Raw genomic sequence first — 9,611 nt, 5'->3', positions numbered from 1 at the left:
CGCTCCCCTCCTCTCTCCCCGGCCTAGGCGGCCCAGCTCCACGCACCGCTCCCTCTCGCTGACATCCGGGCCCCGTCCGTCAGCGCCTCGTCCCCCTCCCTCTCGCGCTGCTTCCTCTCGCTGGCAGCCAGGGCCCGCTTGTCAGCTTCGTCCCTCTCGCCCATCCCTCACCGGTGCATCCGCCGCCGAGCCCCCCTCGCCTCGTCGCCTCGCCATTAATGCTCGCCCAACCTCCGCGACAACCCCGCCACTGTGCTCGAGCCGTCCCCTCACCCCCCGCCTGCCCGAGCCATCTCAATCGACGTTAGCGCCATTCCCGCCATCATGGCGAGCTCGTCGGTGCTCGCCGTCACCTCCATCCCCCCTCCCTCCCCCGAGCGCCTATAAAAGGACCCACCCGAGCCCCGTCTTCACCACACAGCTCCGGCCACCTCCACTGCCTTCTTCCCCGAGCCTACCGAGCTAGCGCCGCCGTGCTCCCTTCGTCGCTCCGGTGAGCTCCCTTCCCCCTCTCTAGCGATCCTCTGTCCAATTAAGCTGTGATCGAAGCTCTGCCACACTCTCACGGTCACAGGGCGCCACTTCCCCCCCCCCTATTGTGGCCGGCGACCTCACCGGCGGCATCACCACCGCGGGCACCCGCCACCGTGCTGCGGACAGGCCGCCATAGGCCCCCGCAGGCAAAATTCGCCCCACCCCCGTGACCCGCTTCACCCGCCCGTGCTTCGCCACCACCTCCCCGCCAAAGAACCGGACCCACGGCGGAGAACCGCCGCGGGACTCGCCGCCGGCCGGACCTCGGTCGAGCTCCCCCCTTCCTCCGTGCTGTTAACGCTGTCCACCCCTCCCTCTCTCTGGCATGCGGGCCCGCGCCACAGCGCCGTCCCCCGCCGTCGCCCCGCGCGCGCTCGCGCCAACTGGGCCGAAATCCCCCCCCCCCCCCCCGGCCCGGCTAGCTGGAAAATCCTTTCTCTTTTTCCTTTCCCATTTCTTTTTCCCATTTTCACATATATATTTAGATGCTAATATTTTATGCACCAAAAATAGTCTAAATAAATTATAGGGCACAAAAATAATAAAGTATAAGAACTTGCACACCCCACTAAAGTCACTATGTTTGATGTATTGTTATTATCTGTGTTTGATTAGCGGAAGAGGGATCCGATCCTCCGGAACTTATAGCTCCGGAAGAAGGGCAGGAACCCGACCCCTCCAAGATAAACCTCTTGTGCCAGGAAAGCTTCGACGAAGGCAAGTCCATCCTTCCCTTGATGCATTATTTACCTATTTCTCTCTACCACTGCCTAAGCCTGGATTATGGGATGGGAATCGAATTGCATGGTGAGCATGAGAGAGCCCGCATTAACTATTACTTTGATTAAAAGATATGGGGCAAGTAAAAAGGGTACAAGTGACATGTTTTCCAAAAGTGTGCGATGAAGGGTATTCACCCTCATCACCTGGTGAGCAGGATGATCAGGGACTCCCTGGTTTAGGGGAGGGCCTAAGGTGTTGGCTCAGCTGGTTTAGGCGTGAGCAGAAAGATTGTCCTCTCGTATAAGGACCGGTTTGTCATCTTTCATTACCTGTACTCATAAAAAGTACAACCACTCGAGGCTGTGTGGGCAGCCACTCGATCCGAACTCGTACGGTCCAACCCCAGGGTTATGAAGGCTGGGGTAGCACCGGGAGGATAAGGAGGGGGAATGTTTTGTCCGGTTTGGACATGGTGGTGGCCTGACTCCTTCCGGTATAACCGTTAAGGTTAGGACGTGCAAGGAAGGAAAGAGTTTCGGATTCGGATCTCATTGGCCATGAGATCGCAGAGCCGGACTAGTGGGTAAAGTGTACCCCTCTGCGCAGAGTCTAAACCTATTCGAATAGTTCGTGTCCACTGGTATGGATGAGTCTGGTATTGTATGACAATTAGTGTTTCTACTACAACCGGGAACAGGGAAAGGTGTGTGTATGTTCTGGAAAGAAAGTGGTGCCACGGGAGCGGGAAGCTCAGTGGTGGTCAAGCAAGTGTTACTTCTATTGTCTTGGGAAAACCTTAAACATTGAGTACTGCCTTTCTCTAAAAAAGTATGAGTGACTTCAACTCCACCATATAAAGCATGTACAACATAGGTCACTTTCTCTTTACGGGAGCCGGGTGGGCTTGCGGAATACCTAGTGTATTCACCCAGATTTATTTATGTTTTTCAGCAGCTGAAGACTTCTTTTCTGCTATGCTTGATTGATGGGGCTATGTCTTCACCCAGTTCTGCCTGTGGCCTGGGCTATTTTATCTTCCACTGTGCTTTATGATTTTCGGCTCACTCTCGAGCTTGTATCCCCCGGTATTGTAATAACATTATTCAGACTCTGTAACTATTTGAAGTAATGAATGTGGTTACTAGCCTCCTGGGACTAGTAATTGTATCACATTTGAGTCCCAAAGGATCGGGACGCTTCAGGTGGTATCAAAGCCTATAGGACTGGCTGTAGACCACAGCCCTGACCTTAAAAGTTGCCTTAACAAGAAAACACCTCTTACCCCCAAGAAACACTCTTCTCCCTTTCCCCGATATTAACAGACCCTTCTTTTCTTCTACCAGATGGAAGGCCCCTGGGTTATTAGGACATCCTATTGCTCAGAGGAGGAAGGCTTTCCTCACCTTCTTCGAAGTTGCGCGCTACGCATGGGGATCCGCAAGAAGCCCGAATATGTCTGGAAGGAATACCGCGAAAATGGAATAGAAAAGTGCTCTATGGCAGTCTACCTGGGAGAAAGCCGAAACTACCCAAACCACCCTCTCTTCCAAATCACCTTCATCGGGCACCGCTTTCCAGACACTTGCCAGGGTGTTGCCCGAAAAGCCCTTAAACAGTTGTGCCAAAACTACAGCCGAGAGATCTCTGAGACCCCCCTTCGATATTTTCCACCCAGCAACAAAAATACCCCCACCTGGAGGAAAAGATTCCAGGCTCTGTCAGGAGGAGACCCCACAGAAGATGACCCCACCATCGTCTACATGGCCGGATACCTCCACACCTTAGACAACCACTACGATGAGCTCTCCTCCCACTGCACCCACCTAAACTCCCAAGTGGAAAGCCTAGAGCAGCAGGTCAAAGAGCTTAAGCAAGAGAAGGCATCTCTCCAGGAGAGTCTCGACATAGCAGAAGGCGAGGAAGCCAACACCCGTGAGGCCTATCGAACCTTAAAGATGGACTATGACAAGAAGCTAAGGAAGCTCGCTCCCAAGAAGAAAATGCAGAAGAAAACCACCAGCCAAGGATGCCAAACAGAGAAGAAGAAGAAGAAGACCACTCCAGCCCCACCTCCCCCCAGAATAGATGATTGGTCCGACGCCAAGGATATATCCCTAGCAAGCCTTGATGATCTTCTCAAGGAATTTGGGGATACCTTAGAAAAAGAGTTCGGTAGCACCTCGGGAAACGCTCTCGTGTAGTTCAACCTGTAGTAGTCTTATGCTTGTAATGTATTGGTGTAATGAATAAAATAACTTGGTTGAAAACAATTTGCATGTGCATAATAGTGACTCTCTTCCCTGGCAGATGGCTTCGGATAAAACCACGCCTACCGCCTCCGGGATTGGAGCAGGGTTTCCCCTGAGAGCTGAAGGGGAAGCCGTTAGAGAGGAAAGTGAAACCCACCTCCCCGCACCTCCACCACTACCCTTAGACCTAGCCCAAGTTCTAGCCAATCAAACCCGACTCATCGAGGTCCTCACTCGAAGTCTGGAAAATCAACGGCCAAATGGTGGAAGACCGCAAGACAGAATGGGGGATTTCCTGAGACTCAAACCTCCCACGTTCGCCGGATCAAGCAACCCCCTCGATGCAGACGATTGGATGCGCACGATCAAGAGAAAGCTGGAAGCCATTGGTTGCCTAGAAAACCAGCGTGTTCAACTGGCTGCCCACCAACTTTCCGGGATGGCCTTAGCCTGGTGGGACACCTTCAACGTCACCATCAGAGATGTTACCTGGGCGGAATTTGAAGAAGCTTTCCGGGAGCACCATGTGCCCCAAGGACTGATACAACTTAAGGAAGACGAGTTCCGAGAACTGACTCAAGGCGGAAGATCTGTCAGCGAATATGTGCACAAGTTCACAGAGTTAGCCCGCTACGCGCTAGAGGACGTCAGTACCGAGGGCAAGAAGATGGCCCGTTTCCTGAAGGGACTTAGGCCAGAACTCAAGACAATTCTGGCTAGCCAAGACTTCCTCAATTTCTCTCACGTTTCCAACAAAGCCATGCAAGTTGAAAGGGCAAAGGAGGAAGAAAAAGGGCATCTCAAAAGAAAGTTCCAGGTTCTTCGGGCACAGCAGCAGGACCGGCACCAGAAGACTCGATCATTTGGGTTTCCACCCAAGGGGCCAAACTTCAGTAGACCAGCTGGACCCACCCCATCACGGTTCAGCCAACAGAGTCAAAGCTCTTTCCATTCCCCCTCTGTGGCAAGCAACCAACCCCCGGCAAATGCATGTTGGCACTGCGGTGATCCCATTCACTTCAAGAACAACTGTCTGCAGCTGAAGCCACCAGGACCCGCCTACTCCAACTCGGTGAATGGCCCCAAGAATACCTCGGCATCCGCCCCCAAGGCGCCCTCCTCCGTCAGCCAGCAGAACAAGACCCCGTACCAAGGAAGGGCACGAGTGAATCACGTCGATGCCCAGGAGGCTCAGCAAGCTCCGGGAGTAGTGCTCGGTGAGTTCCTTGTTGAATTTACTCCCGCTACCGTACTTTTCGATTCTGGAGCATCCCACTCTTTCATAGCCACTAGTTTTGTGGAAAAGCATGGCATTCCCTCTACTCCTCTAGAGATTCCCTTGGTCACCCGAACCCTAGGGTCCGACCTTCTATGCCAGCTCAAATGCTCCCAAGTCAGAATCCTTTTAAGTGGGGTAGTATTCCTGGCAGACTTAACCGTCTTGCCATCCAAAGGAATTTATGTGATCTTAGGGATGGATTGGTTAACCAAACACAAAGGCATCATCAGTTGCGCAGACACGACAGTCCTCCTCACCGACCAGCAGGGAAAGTCAGTCTCTTGTCAGGCACAGCCACCCGCCAGTGACCCAATGATGTTCAATCTAGCAACAGAAAGTATATCAGTGGTAGAAGAATTCATGGATGTGTTTCCAGAAGAATTACCAGGAATGCCACCAGAAAGAGAAGTGGAGTTCTACATAGATCTGATCCCTGGAACGGCACCCATCGCAAAGAGACCATACCGCATGGCTCCAACCGAGTTAGCAGAACTGAAGCTTCAAATCGCAGATCTTCAGCAAAAGGGATACATTCGTCCTAGCTCATCCCCTTGGGGAGCACCAGTCCTGTTCGTCTCTAAGAAAGATGGAAGCATGAGAATGTGTATTGATTACCGATCGTTAAATGAAGTCACCATCAGGAACAAGTATCCACTTCCTCGGATTGACGACCTCTTCGATCAGCTTCAAGGAGCCAAGTACTTCTCCAAGATAGACCTAAGGTCTGGTTGCCACCAACTGAGGATCAAGGAAGCAGACATCCAGAAGACTGCATTTGTCACCCGGTACGGGCAATATGAATTCACAGTGATGTCGTTCGGACTGACCAACGCACCCGCCTTTTTCATGAACCTCATGAACAAAGTGTTTATGGAAGAGCTAGATAAGTTTGTCGTAGTCTTCATTGACGACATCCTTATCTACTCCAGGAACCGCGAAGACCATAAGAGTCACCTTCGGATCGTCCTCAGAAAACTCAGAGCTCACCAACTTTATGCCAAACTCAGTAAATGTGAATTCTGGTTGGAAAAGATAGCCTTCCTTGGGCATATCTTAACCGCAGAAGGAATAGAAGTGGACCCTTCCAAGGTGGAAGCAGTATCAAAATGGAGGCAGCCGACCAACGTCAGTGAAGTTCGGAGCTTTCTGGGAATGGCAGGGTATTACCGCCGCTTCATCAAAGGATTCTCCAGCATAGCAAGACCGATGATAGAACTTCTCAAGAAAGACCATAAATTCGTGTGGACCCCAAAATGTGAAGGAAGTTTCCAGATCATAAAGGAGAAACTCACAACAGCACTCGTTCTATCGCTACCAGATATCCATCAAGATTTCGTCGTCTTCTGTGATGCCTCGAGGCAAGGCTTAGGGTGTGTGCTGATGCAAAACGAGAAGGTCATTGTTTACGCATCGCACCTACTCAAGCCGCACGAACAGAATTACCCCACCCATGATTTGGAATTGGCAGCCATAGTGCGTGCTTTGAAGATATGGAGGCATTACCTAATCGGGAACAAATGTCACATTTTCACCGATCACAAGAGTCTGAGGTATATATTCACTCAACCAGATCTCAACCTCCGTCAGCGAAGATGGTTAGAGCTGATCAAGGATTATGACCTGGAAATTCATTATCACCCCGGGAAGGCCAACATGGTAGCAGACGCTCTCAGTCGAAAACCATTCGGAATAAAGGGAACCAACTTTTTAGAAGATTGGAAGAAAGAATCAGCTCAACTGAATGCGTGTCTGGGAAACAACGACAGTCTCGAAGTCAAACCAATGCTGGAAGACCTCATATGCAAAGTGTCGGCGTTTCGAACCCGAGGGGTCCCTGGACCAACGAGTAAATTATCGTCGCGTGCCCCAGCCCAGATGGGTCGGCGCGAGACGGAGCGCGAAGGGGGGAAGGAGCTGGAGGGAGACGGGCGTGAGAGGTGAAATCTCACGGCCTTCGTGTTTGTCCCGCGCCCAGGTCGGGTGCGCTTGCAGTAGGGGGTTACAAGCGTCCACGCGGGAGGGAGCGAGCGGCCTCACGCGAGCGCCATCCCGTCCTTCCCCGCGCGGCCAACCCTCGTAAGAGGGCCCTGGATCTTCCTTTTATAAGCGTAAGGAAAGGATCCAGGTGTACAACGGGGGTGTAGCAGTGTGCTAACGTGTCTAGCGGAGGAGAGTTAGCGCCCTAAGTACATGCCATCGTGGCAGCCGGAGAGGTTTTGGCACCCGGTTCGTGTGATGTTGTGGCCGTCGGAGGAGCGCCGGAGCCTGGCGGAAGGACAGCTGTCGGGGCTGTCGAGTCCTTGCTGACGTCCTCTTGCTTCCGTAAGGGGGCTGAGAGCCGCCGTCGTCATAGAGCGTGTGGGGCGCCATCATTACTCGTATAATGGAGCGAGCCAGATGGGACGCTGGTCTTGTTCCCCGTAGCCTGAGTCAGCTTGGGGCAGGGTAATGATGGTGCCTCCTGTCGACGTGGTCGGTCCGTGCCCTGGGTTGAGCGAGGTGGAGGCTCCTCCGAGGTCGAGGTCGAGTCTGTCTTCTAAGGCCGAGGTCGAGTCCGAGCCCCTGGGTCGGGCGAGGCGGAGACCGTCGGCTGATGCCAGGGCTGAGTCCGAGCCCTGGGGTCGGGCGAAGCGGAGTTTCCCATGGCGCCTAGGGCCAGACTTGGCTGCTGTCAGCCTCACTCTATCAAGTGGCACAGCAGTCAGAGCGGCGCAGGCGGCGTTGTCCTCTTGTCAGGCCGGTCAGTGGAGCGGCGAAGTGACTACGGTCACTTCGGCTCTATCAACTGGAGGGCGCGCGTTAGGATAAAGGTGTCAGGCCACCTTTGCATTAAATGCCCCTGCGATTTGCTCGGTTGGCGTGGCGATTTGGCCAAGGTTGCTTCTTGGTGAAGACTGGGCCTCGGGCGAGCCGAAGGTGTGTCCGTTGCTGGAGGGGGTCCTCGGGCGAGACGTAGATCCTCCGGGGTCGGCTGCCCTTGCCTGAGGCTGGGCTCGGGCGAGGCGCGATCGCGTCCCTTGAATGGACCGATCCTTGACTTAATCGCACCCATCAGGCCTTTGCAGCTTTGTGCTGATGGGGGTTACCAGCTGAGATTTAGGAGTCTTGAGGGTACCCCTAATTATGGTCCCCGACAGTAGCCCCCGAGCCTCGAAGGGAGTGTTAATACTCGCTTGGAGGCTTTTGTCGCACTTTTTTGCAAGGGGACCAGCCTTTCTCGGTTGCGTCTTGTTCCGGTGGGTGCGCGCGAGCGCACCCGCCGGGGGTAGCCCCCGAGGCCTCGGAGTAGTGGTTTGACTCCTTCGAGGTCTTAATGCAGTTTGCAATGTTTCGGCCGGTCTGGTCGTTCCCTCATGCGAGCTGGCCGTAGCCCAGGTGCACGGTCGGGTCCCAAGTTCTCGGGCTGGTATGTTGACGCTGTCAACGGTTTGGCCGGAGCCGGGTTTGCGAGAGCAGCCCCCGAGCCTCTACACAGGGCGAGAGGACGGTCAAGGACAGACTCGACTTTTTTACATACGCCCATGTGTCGCCTTTCCGCAAGGAGGAGGGGGGAAAGCGCCATGTTGCCCTTGGAGGGCGCCGAACATGGTGTCTCCAGCGAGCTGCTGACGGGTAATTCGAGTGGACGCTCGTGCCCCATTTGTTAGGGGTCGGCTAGAGGCCCGGAGGCGCGCTCCAAAAGTACCTGCGGGTGATCTGCCGGACCCGGTCCCCTTTCGACGGGGTCCGAGGGCTCGATGCCTCCCTCTGATGGGATTCCGTTACAAGATCGTTCCCGCTGGTCTCGGAAATGTCCTAGGGTACCTCGGGAGCGTAGCCCGAGCCTTGGTTATGTATCGAACGTACCCAGGGTCATCTCTCGCTCTGTGTCTGAGGCGGGTGTGAACCCTTCGAGGGCCAGCCTACAAACCCCTGATCAGTAGTGGGCGCGGAGCCCGAGTGGCCTGAGGCGGCCGTTGAACCCTTCCGAGGGGCCGGCCTTCGAACCTCTGACCAGTAGTGGGTACGGAGCCCAAGCGCTCTGAGGCGGCTGTTAAACCCCTCCGAGGGGCCAGCCTTTGAACCTCTGATCAGTAGGGAGGCTCGGGGTCTGTTTCCTTCACGGAGAAGGATCCTTTTCGGGGTATCCCCCTTTCCCGGTCCCTGTTGTAAGAGAGAGAAAGAGGAAAAGGAAAAGGATACGAAATCGAATGACGTGGCATACCTTTTTTGACGCGGTCATTATGGCGAAGGTGAAGCATTGCTCACTTCTCCTGCCAGAGGCGCCGCCTGTCCCGCCGCGGAGTTAATGCGACGGGGCGGGTGGTTCGCGGGGCAGCCATTGTGCGTGCGCGAGCCGTTCGAGGAACGGCCGTTTCGCTTTGAGTTTTGAATCTTGTGGCGGGTTCGGGCGACGCGTTGAACGGGTCTCGTCGGGGTTTTTATATACTCGGGGGAGAGTCCGGTGACGGTTCCTTGCTCTGCTACTCGCCTCCTTCTTAGGTTTTCGCGGCCTGAGGGATTAGCCAGAGAAAAGGAATCCGCCCACCCAATCCTTTCCGCCGCCACCTCCTCTGCTTGGTGATGGCCGACCGGGTGACCATTACTCTGCCACGCGACCCATGGCCTTTCTCCACAGTCACGGCGGATGACCTGGAGGACCTCGTTGCCGAGGGTTTACTTTGCCCTCTCTCTGATGAGAGGCAGCCGGAGTGGATCCCCCCCCCCCCCCGAGCAGAGCCGCCCCGTCCCCGCCGTCGGGGTACGTCGTGAGCTTTGTCTCCTTCCACGAGCGGGGATTCAGAGTGCCGGCAAGCCGCTTCATGCGGGCGATTCTGCATAACTAC

Source organism: Zea mays, chromosome 5 (genome assembly GCF_902167145.1).
Source record: "Zea mays cultivar B73 chromosome 5, Zm-B73-REFERENCE-NAM-5.0, whole genome shotgun sequence".
Taxonomy (NCBI): Eukaryota; Viridiplantae; Streptophyta; class Magnoliopsida; order Poales; family Poaceae; genus Zea; species Zea mays.
Note: the sequence above shows the minus strand (reverse complement) of the source record.